The sequence below is a fragment of the Neomonachus schauinslandi genome, chromosome 5 (assembly GCF_002201575.2).
Source record: "Neomonachus schauinslandi chromosome 5, ASM220157v2, whole genome shotgun sequence".
NCBI classification, from domain to species: Eukaryota; Metazoa; Chordata; class Mammalia; order Carnivora; family Phocidae; genus Neomonachus; species Neomonachus schauinslandi.
This window is the reverse complement of record NC_058407.1, coordinates 68,382,932-68,394,933: the sequence shown is the minus strand read 5'-3', so window position 1 is coordinate 68,394,933 and position 12,002 is coordinate 68,382,932. Positions and strand designations below refer to the sequence as shown.

At 38.8% G+C, this 12,002-nt stretch overlaps 1 protein-coding gene across 3 annotated transcripts in view; it reads left to right on the top strand.

Moving 5' to 3' along the window:
• The window catches only part of TMEM117 (transmembrane protein 117), a 478,296-nt gene that overhangs the window by 141,593 nt on the left and 324,701 nt on the right, over window positions 1–12,002 (top strand). The gene's annotated exons all lie outside the window — the stretch shown is intronic.

The following is a 12,002-nucleotide window of genomic DNA, read 5'->3' as shown; positions in this document are numbered from 1 at the left end:
TCCTCTTTTTTCTTTCCTTATTTTCTTTGTTCTCCCTCCTCTGAACTTTCTTTATAAGCTCTATTTGTTGTATTGTGGTTTTTCCCCCATGTTCTGTGATATACTGTGAAAAGTATGTGAAAATAACATAATTTAATTAAGCTTAACGTAAATTACCTTGCGTCTAGCCTGAGAGCAGCACAAAGCCTGCCATAATTCCTATTATTAACTTCACTTTGGAGGTTTTGTTTGTTGAGGGGCATCTGAAAAACCTTAGAAACTCAGTCCAGCAAAAAAATTGGGTGACTGCTGTAATAATGTATAAATCAGAGATTTGAGATCTCAGACACAGATGATGAAGTTACCATGGAAGGAATTTTTTTTCCTCTGGTTGTTATTACGAGTATTACTGGCCATGAAATCTGTCCAGGATAATGCATCATCTAGCACAGGGGAGGCTGGACTTCAAAAAAAGGTAGAAAATTCAAATCAGAGAAAGCTGCCTTAAATCACTCATTGTTGTATCCATACTGATGTCTTTAATGAAGAAAGAACAAAAACCAAAGAAAGACTTGATTGATTCCTCAAAGAACATACTTTTTCGTCATGATCAAGTGGACAGTGATTAAATTTTGATTTTAAATTTTCTTAGTATTTCTCAAATATAAAATTCTTGGACTGTATGGTTCCAACACTTTTAAATACACACATTCATCTCATAATATGGAAAAGCTTTTGCTCAGAGGAATTTTTTGGTCTGTGTTGAAATGACAATTAAAACCGCTAGAGGGCACTGTGGATAAACATTTGCACCAAAGATCTCTATAGGCGCTCTAACGTGCTTGAATTTAGTTGTACAGGAAGTCTCCAGTTACACCTATATAGTGATCCAAAATTTTGTTTTCAAATTACTTCTTTGGAATTCAAAATGCATTTTTCTCAGATAAATAAAATGAGTAGCGGTATGTTCCTAAGTTAACCCTGTTATTTGCTATGTAGAAGTAAACAATGACAAAAGCCAAAAACCCTAGTAAAATCGTGCAACTCATTTAGATATAATGGGGTTTAAAAATCTGAAGGTAGAGGCTATTTTGGGGGGCTGGAGGGGAACAGCTTTAATTCACAGAAGCCTACTAGCTTGAAAATACTGCAAAGTTACAATCTCCACTTCAAAAACAATGGTAAAAGGAAAACAGTGATGAACTGTTAATCTTCCAGTCATCCCCACTAACTAGATTGATAGCTTTAGCCCCTCCCTCCCAGCTCCCTTGTGTTGTGAATGGGGTGGAGTTGACTGGGTTCTGCCTCCCCCTAGAGCCTGCGTGTCTGCTTGCTTTCTGATGACCACTCCCTCTGGCCACTTCTGCTTCCCCACCTGCTTGCTGCTCAGCAGCATTCCTTGCTTCTTTCCTTTATCTTTTTTTTTTCTTTCCTTTATCTTAAAAGGCAGCCAGCTGTCCAGCCAGCTGTGTCATGGGAAGGCATTTCCTCCTGGTCCCAAGCTAGCAAGGGTAATTTCTTCTCGCATCAATCTCCCCAGATCTAGTTTTGGGAATTCACTAAGCTCACTTCCCAGTTGGGAACAGGACCACCCCTGTGGCTGCTGCAGGGTCTCCCTGCTTCCCCTCTGTCCCCCTGCCCTAGGAATGGTTTGCCTTTTCTCCTTTCCTTCTCAACTTTCTTCCTCCTAACTTAATGACTGTTTTGGGAATATCCAATTTTTTTTTTTCCCTCTGGGGCTTTCAACTACATTAGTCTACATTTCAATCAGTGGGCATTTTAAACTAAACAGGAAACAAAACATGATTTGACAGTCAATTTCTCATCCTGATGTCTCACCACCCTGCTCCTTTTCTCTTTAGCCAGAGTTGAAATCAGTTTTCTTTCTTCTCCTCAGAGCTAATGGGGAGGCAGGTGGAAGTGGATGGTGACCAAAATGTCTGCAGGTGTGTGCATGAGAGGACTGTTGACCAGAGGGGCTCTTTCTCTCTGGATGATGAAAAGTAGTGGGTGAGCACCCTGAATACCACAGATCACCCTCGTAATTTAGGTGTATCCATGTCACCTCAGAGTGCTTGTCAAAAATGCAGATTCCTAGACATGTGGAATGAGACCGAGGGAAGAGCATTTTATTTATTTATGTATGTATGTATGTATGTATGTATTTATTTATCAGAGAGAGAGAATGAAAACATGAGCAGGGGGAGGGGCAGGGGGAGAAGCAGGCTCCCCGCTGAGAAGGAACCCAATGCAGGACTTGATCCCAGGACCCTGGGACCATGACCTCAACCGAAGGCAGACACTCAACCCACTGAGCCACCCAGGTGCCCCCCCAAGGGAAGAGCATTTTAAATGAGCATCCAGTGTATAGAGATATGGAATTACTATGCTGTACACCTGAAATTAATGTAACATTGTGTGTCAACTATATTCAAACTTCAAACAAACAAACAAATAAGCATGTTTGATGATTCTCATGAGGCCACACATTGGCAAATTACCCAACAGGTCCTCCATCCTCAATCCTCCTTCTGGGCGAATATGTTGTGATTTTAGAGTGTATCTTTTGTTTATGGGTTATTGTTTAAGGCAGCAGATGTGTCACTATCACCAAGGAGACAGGAAAGGTATTTAATTGGTTTGGTGAGGTTATAAAAAAATAATGTTTAGTAAAGATGGACATTGATTTGATCTGCCTGTTTAGAAGTACATGCATAGTATTTCCACCCACACTTTTCACAAAAGAGGAAAGCATTATTCATGAAACCTTCTGTGTGTGTTTTTTTTTTTAGGTGATAAATAATTGGAAGTAAAGGTTGGCATCAATATGCTATGTCAAGCTTTTCTTTTTCTTTCTTTTTTTTTTAAGGGTAATGAGGGGACAGATGGCATTTTTTTTTCAATAGATGCCAAAAAAAAAGCTCCCAAATCCCACAGTTGTGGAAGCAAATCTTATATAATTTCCAAAAGCAGAGCTTGGATCCTACTGCCCATCCTCTCTAGCCCTTTAGGACAGTCACTCACAGGGAGAGTAGGTGTGCATATTCTGATTGTCTTTGGATTGGTTAAATAGAGGGCTTTTTGGTTAAAACCGGAGCTTTCTAAGTATGCAGAAAATAAACGTGTGAGAAATGAAAACCAACTGTGCCCAGCTGATTAATTGTGGATACATTTCAAATATGCGGGGGTTTAAATGGATAATAGGGACTACACTAACCCCACCCTGTTACACACTTCAAAATATTTTATCATTTTAGGGTTTTTAGCCTTTTATGACAGCAAAAGGAACATTATTACTTAAACAGAATGACATTAATTTTGGAAAGATCAAACAAGTTCTTCAATATGTGTTTTGGCTAGACAGATGATGGCAAAAAAAATCTCTGATGCATCATTTTTAAGTAGATTATTGAAATGATAGAGCTTTGATTTTTTCAGTGTTCTTTTTAACATCTGACAAGTCAAAGTGCTTCAATCTACATAAGTCATATACTAATTAGTAATTAACCACCATTATTTAATTAGACTATCTAGTTGGTGGATCATGCATTAATCACTCCCAATTTGGTGTGTGCTGGCTGCTTGTAGTGACTGGGCCACCCTGCTGGGGTTCATTTCATGCTGTGTGATGCAGCTGTGCCCAGACAAAATCTTTTTCTGCCTTTGTCTTCAATTTAGAGAAGAAACGTTAAAATGTGTGGAATTTGACTAGTCAACTAGACTCCCAAAATGGTTTCAAAAGGCAAAAATGAATCTTTGCCAAGTGAATAAAGAACTCTTTTATTCAAGAGATTCATTATATTTTCTTCTTTGCTAGGCTTTGGATTTTCTCTTAGATCATTTGAAAATGATACATATGCCTTTAAGGAAAAGTCAAAGTTGTATCTGAGACCTTCTGAATTTGCAGAAACTATGAGCATGTATGCAATAAAAGCTCAAACTCTCAACACTTTTCTAAAGCTTTTGGTGAATAGGGTATGTAAGATGAAATATATTTGAAAGCATTTTAACCAGGGCGCCTGGGTGGCTCAGTTGGTTAAGTGACTGCCTTCGGCTCAGGTCATGATCCTGGAGTCCCGGGATCGAGTCCTGCATCAGGCTTCCTGCTCGGCAGGGAGTCTGCTTCTCCCTCTGGCCCTCCCCCCTCTCATGTGCTCTCTCTCTCTCATTCTCTCTGTCAAATAAATAAATAAATAAAATCTTTAAAAAAAAAAAAAGAAAGCATTTTAACCAGAAATGACCACAGTAATTTAGAGATAGTTATTTTATAAAAAGTTAACATGTCTTAGATTATGAAACTAACCCTTTGTGGCTTTTATTCTATTAATTGTTACATAAATGGGGAATTCTGCTATTAAGAATTCGTCAAGCCGCATAATGTGTCTTGAACAGCAACTCCTTAGGATCTTTTTCAAAATTTAATTGCAGTGTAATTGACATATAATATCCTATTAGTTTCAGGTGTGCATTACAGTGATTTGATAATTTAAATTTTTTTTATTAACATATAATGTATTATTTGTTTCAGGGGTACAGGTCTGTGATTCATCAGTCTTACACAATTCATAGCGCTCACCATAGTACCTACCCTCCCCAATGTCCATCATCCAGCCACCCCATCCCTCCCACCCCTCTCCACTCCAGCAACCCTCAGTTTGTTTCCTGAGATTAAGAGTCTCTTATGGTTTGTCTCCCTCTCTGGTTTCATCTTGTTTCATTTTTCTCTCCCTTTCCCTATGATCCTCTGTCTTGTTTCTCAAATTCCTCATATCAGTGAGATCATATGATACTTGTCTTTCTCTGATTGACTTATTTTGCTTAGCATAATACCCTCTAGTTCCATCCGTGTCATTGCAAATGGCAAGATTTTTTTTTTTTTTGATGGCTGCATAATATTCCATTGTGTGTGTATATATATGTATGTATATATACCACATCTTCTTTATCCATTCATCTGTTGATGGACATCTAGACTCTTTCCATAGTTTGGCTATTGTGGACATTGCTGCTATAAACATTGGGGTGCAGGTGCCCCTTCGGATCACTACATTTGTATCTTTGGGGTAAATACCCAGTAGTGCAATTGCTGGGTCGTATGGTAGCTCTATTTTCAACTTTTTGAGGAACCTCGATACTGTTTTCCAGAGTGGCTGCACCAGCTTGTATTCCCACCAACAGTGTAGGAGGGTTCCCCTTTCTCCACGTCCCCGCCAACATCTGTCGTTTCCTGACTTATTAATTTTAGCCATTCTGACTGGTGTGAGTGGTATCTCCTTGAGGTTTTGATTTGTATTTCCCTGGTGCCAAATGATGTTGAGCACTTTTTCATGTGTCTGTTGGCCATTTGGATGTCTTCTTTGGAAAAATGTCTGTTCATGTCTTCTGCCCATTTCTTGATTGGATTATTTGTTCTTTGGGTGTTGAGTTTGATAAGGTCTTTATAGATTTTGGATACTAGCCCTTTATCTGATATGTCATCTGTAAATATCTTTTCCCATTCTGTTGGTTGTCTTTTGGTTTTGTTGACTGTTTCTTTTGCTGTGCAAAAGCTTTTTATCTTGATGAAGTCCCTATAGTTCATTTTTGCCCTTGCTTCCCTTGCCTTTGGTGATGTTTCTAGGAAGAAGTTGCTGCAGCTGAGGTCAGAGAGGTTGCTGCCTGTGTTCTCCTCAAGGATTTCGATGGATTCCTGTCTCACATTCAGGTTTTTCATCCATTTTGAGTCTATTTTTGTGTGTGGTATAAGGAAATGGTCCAGTTTCATTCTTCTGCATGTGGCTGTCCAATTTTTCCAAAACCATTTGTTGAAGAGACTATCTTTTTTTCCATTGGACATTCTTTCCGGCTTTGTCAAAGATTAGTTGACCATAGAGTTGAGGGTCCATTTCTGGGCTCTCTATTCTGTTCCATTGATCTTTGTGTCTGTTTTTCTGCCAGTACCACACTGTCCTGATGATTACAGCTTTGTAATAGAGCTTGAAGTCTGGAATTGTGATGTCACCAGCTTTGCTTTTCTTTTTCAACATTCCTCTGGCTATTCGGGGTCTTTTCTGGTTCCATACAAATTTTAGGATTATTTGTTCCATTTCTTTGAAAAAAGTGGATGGTATTTTGATAGGGATTGCATTGAATGTGTAGATTGCTCCAGGTAGCGTAGACATTTTCACAGTATTTTTCTTCCAATCCATGAGCATGGAACGTTTTTCCATTTCTTTGTGTCTTCCTCAATTTCTTTCATGAGAATTCTATAGTTTTCTGAGTACAGATCCTTTGCCTCTTTGGTTAGATTTATTCCTAGGTATCTTATGGTTTTGGGTGCAATTGTAAATGGGATCGACTCCTTAATTTCTCTTTCTTCTGTCTTGTTTTTGAGTATATAGAAATGCAGCTGATTTCTGTGCATTGATTTTATATCCTGCCACTTTACGGAATTCCTGTATGAGTTCTAGCAGTTTTGGGGTGGAGTCTTTTGGGTTGTGTGATTTGATATTTTTGTGTATTATGGAATGATCATCGCAATAAGTTTAGTTCCCATCTGCTACCACAGAATGTTAGTACAATATTATTGGCTATATTCCCTACAACGTACGTTAAATCCTCATGACTTACTTGTTTCATAACTGGAAGTTTGTATTTCTTAAGCCCCTTCACCTATTCTGCCTGCCCCCAAATCCTCCTGCTCTAGTAACCAACAGTTTGTTTTCTATCCAGAAGGTACTCTTGATAATTAAGTCTCCACTCTTAAAGTTGCCTTTAACTGTAAGTAGACTTCATCTAAGTCAGTGGTTCTTAGTTCTGGGCAGAGCCCAGGGAGGAAGATGATTTATATAATCCAAATTGTCTATGGACTTTTTTTGCTTATTTAATTGTATTTCTGTATGAAAGACTATTGTTTGTGGTAGGGCTTTATGATGAAGGGCGGCCATATTTTGAACACAAAATTGGAGGCAAGCTCATTTGGTGTGACCAGATTCATCTTTTCCCCAGAAAGTGAAACAGGCAAAAACCTGAGGCAAAGATCATCTCAGGCAAATCTGGAGGGCAATCACACTTTCCTGAATGCCTGGACAAAAGCACTTCCCTCTGTGGGAAGTCCGTTCTATTTCCCAAGTCCATTCTGTTTCCCTCTGAAAGAGAGGCAGCCTAGAAACAGGCTTCTGAGAGGGGATTGGCTCATTCAAATTTGTACAGTAAATAAATGCTGGAATTAGGACCAGGACTCAGATCTTCTGCTACCTGGTCCCAGGTTCTCTTCACCATACATTTCTCCTCCTCTTCATCTTCCTCTTTTTATTTTTTTTTTCTTTTGGATAAAGGTGTTTAGACAAAGAAGTTGAAATTTAATGTGGCCATTATTTCAAATTTTATATAATGTTTTATTTCATAAACATACTTTTTGATTTTCATTTCTTTAAAATGGCAGGTTAATCATTCAGCACAAATTTGATTATAAACTAGTCATAGTTTAAACATTGTTTATGCCTAGATTATGCATACATGTGTGGAAAGTCTTTCCTTTACATTTCTAACTATCAAAAGATGGAATTATCTCTCTGGAATGATTGGAAGTGTTTTAATAAAGGCTCTATGAACATGAATAATGAATCTCCCCAAAACTGTTTTGACCCTTCTCATTCCATGTATGATAATCCCCAACTTCAGAAGAAAAAAAGCTGCTTTGAACAGAATAAGTGTTCTGATTGTTGACACATTGTGATAGAATCTGATTGGGGATAATTCTTCCCTTACCACTCTGTAGCAGTAATGGCATTTCCTTAGAAATTTCCAGTTATTAAATATGCATATTAAAAATAAATTAAGAATTAAGAACAGACTGGGATTAAAGAGTTCTAGATCTTTGGTCAAATCCAATGATCAGCTCTATGATATCTCTGATAAGAGAAACAGCTTAAATCTTTCATTGAAAATAGTAAGGTTCTGTGTTAGCGGTATCCAGATATCATGATCAGTGAGCCACTATTCACTCAGTTTTTCATGTCTGTTATATCACATCAATCCCAATCTGACAAGAATCAACATTCTCAAAGAACATGTGGTATTATACTTTATACTGTCTACCTTCTGTATGTTCTTCTCCTGGTCAAAAACCAATGTGAAGGATTTATGAAGTGGTAGGACAGTATAGTAGAACTCAGGAACTCATTCTGAACTCAAGACTCTGGATATCTAATCTGTCATTGGCTGCCATCTAGCACTGTGACTTTGGGACATCATTTTGCCCATCTGTAAAATCAATGGAACTGGCTTAGCATTGCCATTATGCTTTTCGACCCTAAAGTTTTGTGTAAATATTTAAGCAAATATGCTGAAAACTCTGGACTTACACCAAGGCTATGGATGTTTATTTAAACCCAGGGCTAGGGAGTTTTCATTTAAACTCCAGCCATTTTACAAACATTCTTATGTTCTCAATAATCAGGGTATTTTATGGATATGTTAAGGACTTGACAGTTGGCCAAAATTATGTAGCAGCCAAAACTTGGCCCATAGTCTCTCCTCCATTTGGGAGAATGCTGAAAACAGAATGGAGGCTACAATAGATAGAAATGACAAAATCCAAAATTGTTCTTCCATTTACCTACCAGTTTGTTAAACAAAGAATGTCCGCTCTGATTTCTATTGCCCGCTGAGTTTGGTAATAAAAGCCATAAACTGCAAAAGCCAGCCGTTTATTTCTTTCTCCTCTGCTACTGGTAGTCAGAAATCAGGGTAGAACTTATCAGCTTGTTTGTTAAAAACACAAACAGGAGAAAAACTCATGTATTTATTATTCTTTTCCACTGCACGAGTTAACTGATGTTGTCTTTAGATTGGAGATTTGTACATTGTTATGTAAATGGAGCAAACCGATGCGTATTAGCTTACCATGGCTCCCATGATGTTCACTTCTTCCTAGCAGGCTGGGTAGTTAGCTGTCACCAAACTGAAATTCTCACGCATCCAGTTTCTCTAAATATAGTTCATATAAGCCTATTTTTAGCAATTTAGTGCCTGCCTACTTTACATATCCATGAAACTACTAACCATAGATAAGACAGACTCTGGGTATGAAATTCCCCCAAGCTTTCCTGCCCTTGGAGCCCTCTGGCCCGGAGACTCTGCACCTCGCTGCTGAGCAACGTTGCCGAGACCCATAATCCCCCTTTCCAGTTTCTCCTTCTGCCTTGGGAGGTATCTCCGTATTCCCCTTCTGAGTGGCGGTATGTGCCGCCGGCTCAGGAAGGTCTACTGTTTGGGAGGAACTTACCCCCCTTACGTAATTCTCAGTGCCATCCAGTGAAGCTTGTTGTGTGTTACTGCCTCGTAGCCCTGCTTCTTCCTTGATCAACCCCCAGGCGTAGAACTTACACATATGCCTGATACATACCTGTGAGTGTATGTTTTTAAAATAATAAACCTAATAGGTTTGCTTTAGACTGGACATGAAAATAAATCTATAAATGATGTGTTCGTAATTATTGTTCCTTCATGATGTGAAATAGTAATTTGGTTGCTTTTTTTTATGTGAACAACAAAGGCAGCATGATATAGTGAAATAGCAAAGGAGTTGAAGTCAGAGGCCTTGAGTTTGGGCCTTGGCTGTTTATTACCATGTGACCTTGGACAAGTCACTTAGCCACCCTGAAGTTCAGTTTCAGAGCTACAAAATAATGATACTACTGCTTACAATTCTTTTTATTGACCTCACTACAATGTGGAGGTGACAGGACATAAAACACGTTGGTAAATTCTTTTTTTTTTTTTTTTTAAAGATTTTATTTATTTATTTTAGAGAGAGAGATTGATAGAGTGCAGTGGGGAGGGGCAGTAGGAGAAGGAGAGAGAAACTCAGGTAGACTCTGCACTGAGCACGAAGCCCAACACAGGGCTCGATCTCACAATCATGAGATCACCACCTGAGCTGAAAGTAAGAATTGGATGCTCAGCCAACTCTGCCACCCAGTTGCCCCAAATAAATTGGTGAATTCTAAAGCACAGTGTTCAAGCCCTGGTCTTACTACTTAGGTAACCAAAGGGAACCTCTCTGAACCTCATTTTCTTTATCATCAAAAGAGGATAACAGTACTACTTGTTTCATAGGGTTGCTCTGAGGATCAAAATAATTCTCCTTCAAATGTTTCTCTTTTTTTTTTTAAAGATTTTATTTATTTATTTATTTGAGAGATAGAGAATGAGAGAGAGCACATGAGAGGGGGGAGTATCAGAGGGAGAAGCAGACTCCCTGCCGAGCAGGGAGCCCGATGCGGGACTCCATCCAGGGACTCCAGGATCATGACCTGAGCCGAAGGCAGACGCTTAACCGACTGAGCCACCCAGGCGCCCCCTTCAAATGTTTCTAGTGCACATAGACACACATATTATATATGTGCTTCGGTGAAAAAATGAAGTACAAGAATCAGATAAGTCATATACAGGCGTCATGAGGCATGTGAGCATATTACAGAAGCAAGGTGTTTAGAAGTGGGTGATATTCATTTTTAAAAATCCATTAGAACTATGGGCAATAATTCTGCATTTATGTGAAAAACAACTCTGAAATGTGAATAGTGTGAAATATTGGAAAGGAGTAGTGGAGAATAAAAAATGCTCTCAAATGATCAAAATAATTCTCATATGTTCCATTCTCATGGTTCATACCTATATATATTTTTGCATATATTATACTCAAACCACAAAGATATTACTCAAGTATGGAGATCGGTTAAAAAAAAATGAGACTCCTTAATTTAATTTCCAGACAATGAATTACATCAATGAGGTCTGGCATCTAATAAAAAACTGCAAATAGAGGAAGCAGATTAATTATCAGCCTACAGTTCAGTGGCTCCAGCGTGATGCTGAATGCTTTTTCTCATGTCGGACTGACGAACCCAATCCCCTTAATAGAAAAAAAGCAACGACTGTGCTTGAACAACAATAAGGTGACTTAGTCTTCCTAAAACTGTTCACAGGAGGACAGGAAGCCCTTTTCAGAAGACCAGCGTGGTAATGTGGGATCTGCATACACAAAATGAACTGTTGACTTTGGCCCTTTGTGAGCCAGTACATAATATTGCTAAGTACAGCTGTAAGGAGGTGTATGCGATTGGTCTGGTGCACTTCATTAAGAGGGTTACAGCAAAAACAGTGCAGCTGAAATGAACAAGTCAATTGGTACATCTACTTTACACTCTGTGCTGAGCAACAGAAATGTCTTTGATATAAAATGCAGTCAAATAAAAATAAGGTGACCTGGACAATATAGGGGATAAAAATATATATTTTTAAAGATTTTATTTATTTGTTTGACAGAGAGAGACACAGTGAGAGCAGGAACACAAACAGGGGGAGTGGGAGAGGGAGAAGCAGGCTTCCCGCTGAGCAGGGAGCCCGATGTGGGGCTTGATCCCGGGATTCCGGGATCATGACCTGAGCTGAAGGCAGACGCTTAATGACTGAGCCACCCAGGCGCCCCAGGGGATAAAAATATTATTGCTGGATAGGCAGATATGAAAGGGAGCACTCTTCAACCTTACAGTGTTTATTCTGGTGATGGATGGTATAGAGAGCACGGATTGGCTGCATGTACTGATGAGAAGAAATTACTAGGGAACAAGAACAAGGAGATTATTTAATGTCTCCTTCTATGACACAGATAGCTATGCTATAAATCTTTTGGAGAAGAAAGAAAGATACAGCTGAATACATGAAAAGTAGGAAGGAAAAGAGGGATGGAGGAAGGAAAGAAGGAAAGGAAGGAGGAAAATAAATAACAAATGAGAACAAGTTAAAGGATTATCATGTTTGAGAGAGAAATTTTTTGTCTTTATCCATTCCTAAATATAGACAGGATCTCTTAGATTAGGGACTAGATTGCCAATTACAGCCAAAAGGTGATCAAGTGGCTCCACCACTTAGGTAATAGGGCTCACTACACAGTACCTAAATGAGTGAATGACCTCAAGCAAATAACTTGACTTTGCTAGGCTTTAGTTTCCTTTTGTATAAAATGGAGATTATAA